The sequence below is a fragment of the Ipomoea nil genome, unplaced genomic scaffold, assembly GCF_001879475.1.
Source record: "Ipomoea nil cultivar Tokyo-kokei standard unplaced genomic scaffold, Asagao_1.1 scaffold2482, whole genome shotgun sequence".
Lineage (NCBI taxonomy): Eukaryota > Viridiplantae > Streptophyta > Magnoliopsida > Solanales > Convolvulaceae > Ipomoea > Ipomoea nil.
The window spans coordinates 83,766-93,900 of record NW_017618910.1 but is presented as its reverse complement, the minus strand read 5'-3'; the positions used below and the strand labels follow the sequence as shown (position 1 = coordinate 93,900).

The following is a 10,135-nucleotide window of genomic DNA, read 5'->3' as shown; positions in this document are numbered from 1 at the left end:
ATAATAATAATAATAATAATAATAATATAATCTAAACAAGATTGTGTTGAAAAAAAAAAAAAAAAAAAAAAAAAAAAAAAAAAAAAAGACAAAGGAGAGTCACGGGCTCCCTTTGTAAATGATGTGAGATCATTTTGATCTCACATTGAAAATGTTTGAAAAGAGAGAGTTCAACTATATAAGACTTCCAAACATAATTGTTTGTCCATCAATGTGGGCAAGTATGAGAAGTCAAAAGGTTCTTATTTAATAACCCTTAGTTTTGTCTTCTTATTTTAGTTTTTATTTATTTATTATTTATTTATTATTAGTGGGGGTTGTGAAAAATTATCAAAATGTATGTGTTGTATTAGTTTTTAGCAGTATTTACGAATTTGTTAAAATTTTGGCGAATTTATTAGTAATCAAATAATAATAATAATAATAATAATAATAATAATAATAATAATAATAATAATAATAATAATCACCACCACCACCTAATAATAATAAGACAAAAGGGAGTCATGGGTTCCCCATTGTAAATGATGTTGGATCATTTTGATCCCACATTGAAAATATTTGAAAAGATGAGTTTTTAAGCTCCTATATATAATAGGAGCATTGCTCCTCTTACAAACATAATTGTTTGCCCATCAATGTGGACAAGTATTGAGAAGTTCAAAGACTTTTTTTTTTTTTTTGAGTACTATTGACCCGGCAAATTATGCTGTGGAATTGTGCAATCATTATTGTGTGGACCATATTTTGTATACTATAAAATACTGTACATTTAGTACAAAAATAATGTACTTTTAGTATATTAAAATGTACATTGTATTCAGGGGATGTACATTATTTGTGCACTGAGTATACATTATCTTATATAATGTACATTAAGTACACAAATAATGTACATTTAGTATTTTAAAAATGTACTTTTTGTTATGGTATCATGGTCCATACAATAATTTGTCCACCTTACAATGTAGACACAATTCTAAAATTGTTCATGATTATGAATATATATATATATATATATATATATATATATATATATATATATATATATATATATATATTTCAAAAATTATGAACATATAGTTCTATAATTATGAACATAGTGTTGTGAACATAATTATGAAAATATAGTTATGTAATTGTGAATATAGAGATTAAATAATTGTGAATATGAAGTTCAAAAATTATGAATATATAGCTTTATAATTATAAACATATAGTTCAGTAATTATGAACATAGAGTTCTGTAATTGTCAATCTAGAGTTCAATAATTATGAGTTTCAAGTTCAAAGATTATGACTGCATTTGATATTCTAATTGACTGAAAATTTAAAAAAAAAAAATTGTTGAAAATGAATATGATATTATTAATTGACTGAAAATATAAAAGGATAACTAATTGAGTGATATTTTACCATTATATATTTTCACCCAAGTAACTTGTCCGGATTGATATAATGTGTTAGCTCTAGACGAAGATGAACAAGATTGTGTTGCCACTACCAATGTCGTCTACAAAGAGGTTTCAATAATGTGTAAATATCTTCCATACAAATGAATAATGATAGCAACTCATTTTTATAACTGAGTTGTTAGAGAATGAGCACATTTGCCTAATTTATGAAAATACTAAACAATGATAAATAAAATCTTCAAAGTTATAGCACCGCATGCGTACATCTAGACATTAGCTATTAATTTGAGCAATTATTTGCACAAATTCAAGCAATGATAACATCAAAATATATAAATGATTCAAACCATATCTTTAATTGCACTATATAATATTTGATGTTATAATTTAAATAATTATATATCGATTCATATATTCTTAATATATTACAGCAAATCCATTTTGTGCATCGTACAAGTGCAAATACTAGTTACAACAAGAAACAAATACTAAAGATATAAACTCAAATGCAAAATAATCAAAACAAAACTCAAGAAGTTAAGCAAATGAATCAGTAGGAACCAGAATTATCTATCAAATTAACAATCAAAATGGAAAGGCTTAGCAACTTGAATCAATAACCATAACAATCAAAATTCATGAATCAAACATGTAAGTACGCGCAAGCATGCATAAAGAAAATAAGGGAATTGAACATAAACAAGCTTGTTCACGAGCTCTTAGCAAAACAAACCTACAAATGTTTAGACTCTATTCGTTTATTAACCGACCTCCAAAATTTGTTAATTTATGTTCGCTTATCTATACTTTAATTTCTTCTTTATGTAAAGATTATGAACAAGTGATATATTGATGAAACCACAGGCAGCTATAAATAGCTCTACAAATGAGAAAAGATAGCTAACAGTTATAACAACTAGTCTAATAACTATTATACAGGAGCTAGACTGAAGATATCAGCCACAGATATAAGCCACAGATATCTTTAACACGCCCCCGCAAGATTGAGAATCCATCGGAGACTCCAATCTTGGAACGAAACTGAAGAAACAAGGACCGGCCCAAGATTTAGTAAGGAAGTCAGCTAGCTGATCTTTGGAAGGGATGTGCCGAACAACTAGTGAACCATTAGCAACCAAGTCACGAACAAAGAAGTAATCAAGGGCCAGATGCTTCATAGGTTGCGCTAAGATTATCGCAAAACAAAACAGGAGGCCTCACCAGCTGCAACCGAAGCTCACAGAGCAAATTCCTTACCCATAAGACTTCTGCAGCAGCATTTGCCAAGGCTCGGTACTCAGACTCCGTGGACGAGCGCGACACGGACTTTTGGCGAGCAAACTTCCAAGATATGAGATTGGAACCGAGATACACTAAGTATGCGGTGGTGGAGTGGCCATCAGTAGTGCAACCTCCCTAATCAGCATCCGTATACACAGTCAGCGAAAGTGGTTGCCCAGCCCGGAGAAACAAGTCATGACAGACTGTGCCCTTCAAATACCGAAGCAACCGTTTAGCAGCCTGCCAGTGCAGCTTTGTAGGTGAGTGCATGAACTGTGAAAGACGATTGACCGCATAGGATACATCTGGCCTAGTTATGATCAGATACTGTAACAAGCCAAGGAAACACCGAAACTGAGTGACATCAATCGGTGTAGAACCAGACGGTGCAGGTAGCAACTTGTCCGAGGTTGCTAGCGGTGTTGAAACAACCTTTGCACCATCCATCTTAAACCGAACTAGAATATCAGTGATGTACTGACTTTGAGTCAGAAACAGTCCAGTTGACGATGGAATGACCACAATGCCCAAAAGATGATGTAAGGAGCCAAGGTCTTTGAGAGCAAAACAGGCTGACAGAGCGTCAACAAAGCGATTAAGTCAAGCAACATCATTACCTGTTAAGATAATATCATCCATATACACCAGGAAATAAACGACGACATTATTAGTAGAGTAAACAAATAAAGAAGCATATGCTTGTGACTTCAAAAAGTCACACCGTAACAAGAACTGCGATAGCTCCAAGTACCAAGCCCTCGGTGCCTGCTTAAGACCATATAGAGCTTTAGTCAGCTTGCAAACATGGGATGGAAACGAGGGATGCACAAACCCCTGTGGCTGCTCCATGAACACCTCTTCATGCAATGTCCCATGAAGAAACGCATTATTGATATCTAATTGGCGCAACGTCCAGCGGTTACTCAGGGCAACCGTCAAAACCACACGAATGGTCACCGGTTTCATAACCGGGCTGGCCAGCAGTCTACAGGAACCCTTTGGCAACCAGCCGCGCTTTGTACCTGTCAACCGACCCATCCGGCTTGCGCTTAACACGATAAACCCACTTGCAGCCAATTGGGACAGCTACACCGCGGGGAACCAATTGCCACATTTTGTTACGTCAGAGCGCTTCAAACTCCTCATCTATCGCTTTCCTCCACCGAGCATCTTTAAGAGCATGGGCGACAGTAGTAGGTTCTAAAGTGGGAGGCAAGGGATGTGACGTGACTTGGTTAATGACATAATAGGAATACCTAGGATTAGGATGATGCTCCCGGGTGAAACAGCGAACATTAATCAATGGTTGAGATGTGTCGGAGGTGGAGATAGGCTGTGAGTCAGACACGAACTGAGCTGAATGGTGGCCATTTTCTGGAATAGTGGGAGACGACGAATTGGATGCAGCTGACGATGACGGAGTTGGAACTGGTGTTGAAACGGGTGTTGGAACTGGAGTTGGAAATGGAGATGGAACTGGAGTTAGAAATGGTGTCGGAACGGGTGTTGGAACTGGAGTTGGAACTGGTGTTGGAACGGGTGTTGGAACTGGTGTTGGAACTGGAGTTGGAACACCCATGATCTATGCATGTGTAGACAAAGGAGACGACCTGTAAAAAATATTGCGTGATTCTGAACCATGGGAATCATAAGGTAAGCTGTTAGACGAGTTTTGTAAATCGTTATAATGAAACACATGGGGCACAAATCTAACATGCCTAGATACATAAATACGGTTGGAACCAGGATCCAAACATTTATAACCAGACTGAGTGCTGGAGTAGCCAAGAAAGACACACGGGCGTGATTTTGGTTGAATTTTCTTAGTGTTGTAGGGGCGTAACCACGGAAAACACAAGCAGCCAAAGGGCTACAACTTATCATAGTTAGGGAACTGATGGAACAAAACATAAAGTGGAGATTTATTACCTAAGACCGGTGTTGGAAGCCGGTTAATAAGATAGACAACCGTCTGAAAAGAAAAGGTCCAGTACGAGGACGGCAGGGACGCAGTTTGAAGAAGAGTCAAGCCAGTTTTGACGACATGCCTGTGTGGGCGCTATGCAACACCATTATGCTCAGGAGTATGTGGTGGGGTGGTAAAATGAGAAATACCATGATCATTTAGAAACGACACAAGTTTTATAAACCCTCCCCCATTATCTGAGTAAACAGAAATAATCGAAAGACCAAAAAATTTTTCCACTAATCTTTTGAACTGAGTAAAAATGGAAAACACATCTGACCTACGCTTCATAGGGTATAGCCAAATGTATTTTGAAAAATGATCGACAAAGATTACATAATAGTGGAATTCGTCAATAGATTTTTCAGTTAGCCCCCACACATCAGTATAGATTAATTGTAGCGGTTTAGTACTAACTAGAGTATTTTTTGCGAAGGGCAATTTATGACTTTTATGCATATTGCAGGACGAACAATAACATTGTCGCAGAGACGACATAGAAACTGGAACATTACAGCGTTGTAACACAAGTTGCAACACCTTATTATACGGATGACCAAGCTGTTGGTGCCACTGAGACAAACATGACATTTGTGTAGTGTGTACTGATGGGTGAGAAGCAACCGACCATAGTAAACACCACCATTGTTCACTCCTCGTAGTAGAGAAATCCTCTTTCGAAGATCCTTGACAATAAAGTGGGAATCAAAAAATTCAACAGACACACGATTAGTCTTGCATAGTTGGGATATAGACACTAAGATAGTGTGCAACTGAGGAACACGCAAGACATTTTCTAAGGTAAGAACAGAAGACGAAGTAGGGATTAAAGACCGACTAATATGAGATATCTGCAGGGAATTACCGTCACCCAGGCGCACTTCATCAGGACCACTATACTCGAAGAGTGTCTGCAGCGACTTAATACTAGGGGTGGCGTGATGTGATGCTCCACTGTCAAACAGCCAAGGTGGATACCCCTGCGCAGAATGGGTTGTAGGCGAAGTAGAAGTCTGGGTAGTGACAACGTTGTGTTCCCTTAGGAACCTAGCCAGCTTGCGACATGCCTTTGTTTCATGACCTGCAAAGTTACAAAATTTGCATATAACCGTAGGGCGATTAGTCCCCCATTGTTGCCAAGACGTATGGTTGGTGTCGGAATTAGCAGTACTGTTGTGATATTTCCGACCATAGTTCGATTGATGGTAATTCCGGGAGGACGAGGTCCGCTGAGTGGCATTAGTTGTTGCCAATAGTGATTGGCGTGTATCATCAACAACCTTCAACTGGCGTTCATGGTCAGTTAGAATATCCGCCAGCTCACCCCACGAGATGGGTGTTTCACGAACGCGGACTACAGAGATAATGGAGTTGTACTCCTCTCCAAGCTGCGTCAACACATACACGATCAAATTTTCATCAGTGACTGGACACTGAGCAAGAGCAAGGTCATCAGCGATAGCCCGCATGTCAGCAAGGTACGCCGTAATGGACCGAGAACCTCTGGGGTTTGTGATGAGCTTTGCCTTGAGGGAAATGATGCGTCCTCGAGAGGCACTAGCGTAACTGGCAATGAGATGTTGCCATGCATCGCGGGCAGTTGTGGCCGAGGAGATGACCGGCTGGATTATGTCAGTACAGCTCCCCAGAAGTGCATTGACAATAGTTTAATCTTGGCAATACCAAACGAAATGACTCGGGTTAGCGACGGTGTTCACGGAATCGGTGAACTTGGCTGGTTCCTTGATGGAACCGTCAACATATCCCAGGAGATCAAGTCCAACAAGAGTAGCGTGGACTTGTCAGTGCCATACTGGGAAATTCGTAGGTGTGAGTTTGATCGGGAAGTGTGTAGTAGCGTGAACTTGGATGACTTCAGTGGTGGCTGGAGCAGTAGCTTGGGTGGTGGACACCATTGAGTAGGAAGGAAGCAAGGGAGAAAAAACAAATAATAGTTTCTTTCGTAGGAGATTTTAGGCTCTAGATACCATGTAAAGATTATGAACAAGTGATATATTGATGAAACCACAGATAGCTATAAAGAGCTCTATAAATGAGAAAAGATAGCTAACAGTTATAACAACTAGTCTATTAACTATTATACCAAAGCTAGACTACGACTAAATACAATAACAAAAGATATCAGCCACACATATCTTTAACACTTTATATCTTCTTCTTTTTTTAAAAAACTTAGGTGATCTAAGTTTTGCCGTACTAATTTTAAGTTCACAGGACCTCGCTCCTAGAGTCAGAGGTAAATCACGAGTCGCACAATTAGTCCACCAGATCAAATCCTATTTTTATGTGCACGCAAGGGATTAAATTCAGACCTTCTAGCATATCATTGGATCGGACTTTAAAATAGGATTCAAATCTTTACAATGCCACTTCCAGTCATGAACTTTAAGTCATGTGAAGAACCAACTACACTAAAACTCCAGACTTGTTGTGTGCAATAGAAATAGGGAATCTAGCTCCTCAGATTTTTAAAAAAGAACAAACTTCCATGGAATTAAAGTACGCTGCTGCCTGCTGGAATGAAAATTAAAGACAGAGTTGAAATTGGCAAGCTAAGCGGCATGCGGGGTTATTATTGCCGTAAACAACTACTTCTCCTTTTGTGTAATCACCTCCACAATGCATGCGTAAAGCTAAAGCAGAAATTCGACGAAGCAGATGCATGCGTGGAACTATATCTCGAAAATTATATTGTATGGACAATGGCGTATATGAGTTACTTTCGACAAATTATATTGTATGGACCACTCATAAATGTTTATTTTTAGTCTATTGTAAATTTATTTTTAATCTATTGATGACTCATTTTGAGGTAGTGTACCTAAAAGTTAAACGTGGAATAGTTAGATAGCACTTAACATTGACGGGGTTGTGAGAAGCATTGATGAGGAGGGATGTGTTAGAGACCAATCGTTATATCGTGGACCATGGTCTAAAAATGGCGCAGTTTCTTTAAGTAAAGAAACGGCTGCTGTTACATCCTAACGGAGCCCGTATTTTTAGTGTGTTAATTACAAAATGAAACTACATTGTATCTTAAATGAAATTATCTTTCATATTCTTTTTATATTATCAAATGAAACTGTAATTGAATTGAAATGAAACTGTAGCTGTGTTAAAATGAAACTGCAGTGTATATGAAATGAAAGTGAATAATAATTTCACATATTTGAGTTTATATTGTCCAATGAAACTATAGTTATATCGAAATGTTACTGTAGTTGTGTTGTAATGAAACTAAACTGTAGTTGTGTTGTATGCCAAATTATTGTTTATCACTTACTTCAACTTATTGACATGAAAATAATAGCGTCGTACTTAAATTGGTAATATTTATTTCAACTAAATAGTAACTACGGAGTAATATTTAGTAAACTTACAAACTAAAATAATTTTGAATTTTTAGCTACACTCCAATGACAAAAAAAATTGTGTATGTCAAACTTAATGATTAATTAATTATTTAATACAAAATGATATAAATAAAAAAATGACTAAGGTATACCTCAATAATTTAGAAATTTAAAATGCATTATTAATATTAACATAATTTGTTAGTGGTGTAACAATATTTTCCATCAAAAAAGTCTTGGTGCAAGTTTATTAAAGAGCTCTTATGGCTATGGAGTGGTAGGATTAATTAAGGTTGTAACAGAAATACCAATTTTTGTTACAAATTCTACATTGATGGTATATCTCCCTATACTTATATATGAAAGTTGCCAATTGCCTCTCAAAAATGACACCCCTACTAGCCATTAATCTCAAATCAATTGGCTACAATTTTTTATCTAACATTTATATTTATTTTTTTTTTGTTCCAACTGCCCTCAATTTTTAATCAAATTACAAGTTTGCCATTGAATATATAGGGTAGTGAAAAACCCTACAAGCACAATGTTCGTCCCGTTGACAATCGACCCTAAAAAGAGATATTTTTTAGGAATTGGGCGGAAAGTTAAAGTTCAGGATTTTGTTTTTATATATAGTATAGATTAGAATATAATTGTATTACACTATTTTATAATATTAGAATAAGAATTTTAACCTAGAATTATAGTATGAATAGGAAAGTAGAAAACAATATATTTTTATCAGAAAGCGAGATTTTTTAGGAATTGGGCGGGAAGTTAAAGTTCAGGATTTTTTTTTTTATATATATAGTATAGATTAGAATAGGAATTGTATTACACTATTTTATAATATTAGAATATTAATTTTAACCTAGAATTATAGAGTTAATACCCAAAATCGTCCTCGACTATAGTGGTTTTTCTCAATTTCGTCCTAAACGACTTTGGTGACCTAATATCGTCCCAGACTTTTGTGTTTCGCTCAATTTAGTCCCAGACTTTTGTGTTTTTGCTCAATTTAGTCCCTCATTTGTTATTTTGTCCATTTGGTGTTAAATAAATACACAATTCAGTAATTTTAATATTGGCATCTCTTTACTCATAGACATGTGAACTGCGAAATCCTGTTTTTTTTTACGAATTATTTCCAGAATTACTCCTAAAACTGCGAATATAAAATTTGATTTGCAGGTCCGGGAGTAATTCTGGGTGTAATTCGTACAAGAAAGAGGAATTTCGCACTTCACAAGTTGAAAGTAAAGAGAGATCAATATTGACATTACTGAATTGTCCCTTTATTTAACACTAATTTGACGAAATAACAAATGGAGGACTAAATTGAGCGAAACACAAAAGTCTGGGACGATATTATGTCACCAAAGTCGTTCAGGACGAAATTGAGAAAAATCACTATAGTCGAGGGCGATTTTGGGTATTAACTCTAGAATTATAGTACGAATAGGAACATAGAAAACATTATATTTTTATCTGAAAAATAGATTTTTTTGGAATTGGGCGGGAAGTTAAAGTTCAGGATTTTGTTTTTATATAATATAGATAGATTAGAATAGGAATTGTATTACACTATTTTATAATATTAGAACATCAATTTTATACCCGCACAGGCTTAGCTCAATGGTTTAGTGGGCAGTATTTGGGGTAAGAACATCAATTTTAACCTAGAATTATAGTACGAATAGGAAAGTAGAAAACAATATATTTTTATCAAAAAGAGGGATTTTTTAGGAATATTGGGCGGGAAGTTAAAATTAAGAATTTTGTTTTTAAATATAGTTATAGATTAGAATAGGAATTGTATTACACTATTTTATAATATTAGAATATGAATTTTAACCTAGAATTATAGTACGAAGAGGAAAGTATAAAACAATATATTTTTATTAGAAAGATAGAGTTTTTAGGTATTGGGCGGGAATTTAAATTCAGGATTTTGTTTTTATATATAGTATAGATTAGAATAGGAATTGTATTACACTATTTTATAATATTTGAATATGAATTTTAACTTAGAATTATACTACGACTAGCAGAAAACAATATATTTTATTAGAAAGAGATACTTTTTAGGAATTGGGCTG

The 10,135-nt window shown here is 35.5% G+C and overlaps 1 long non-coding RNA gene across 1 annotated transcript; it reads right to left on the bottom strand.

The window, feature by feature from the left end:
* Window positions 1-2,296: 2,296 nt before the first annotated feature.
* On the bottom strand, window positions 2,297-6,809 carry LOC109153400. Its single transcript, XR_002049502.1, has 3 exons — window positions 6,784-6,809; window positions 6,157-6,163; window positions 2,297-2,362 (listed from the first exon to the last, which is right to left on the bottom strand). It is a non-coding gene; the product is annotated as an uncharacterized LOC109153400 (long non-coding RNA).
* Between the last annotated feature and the right edge of the window lie 3,326 nt (window positions 6,810-10,135).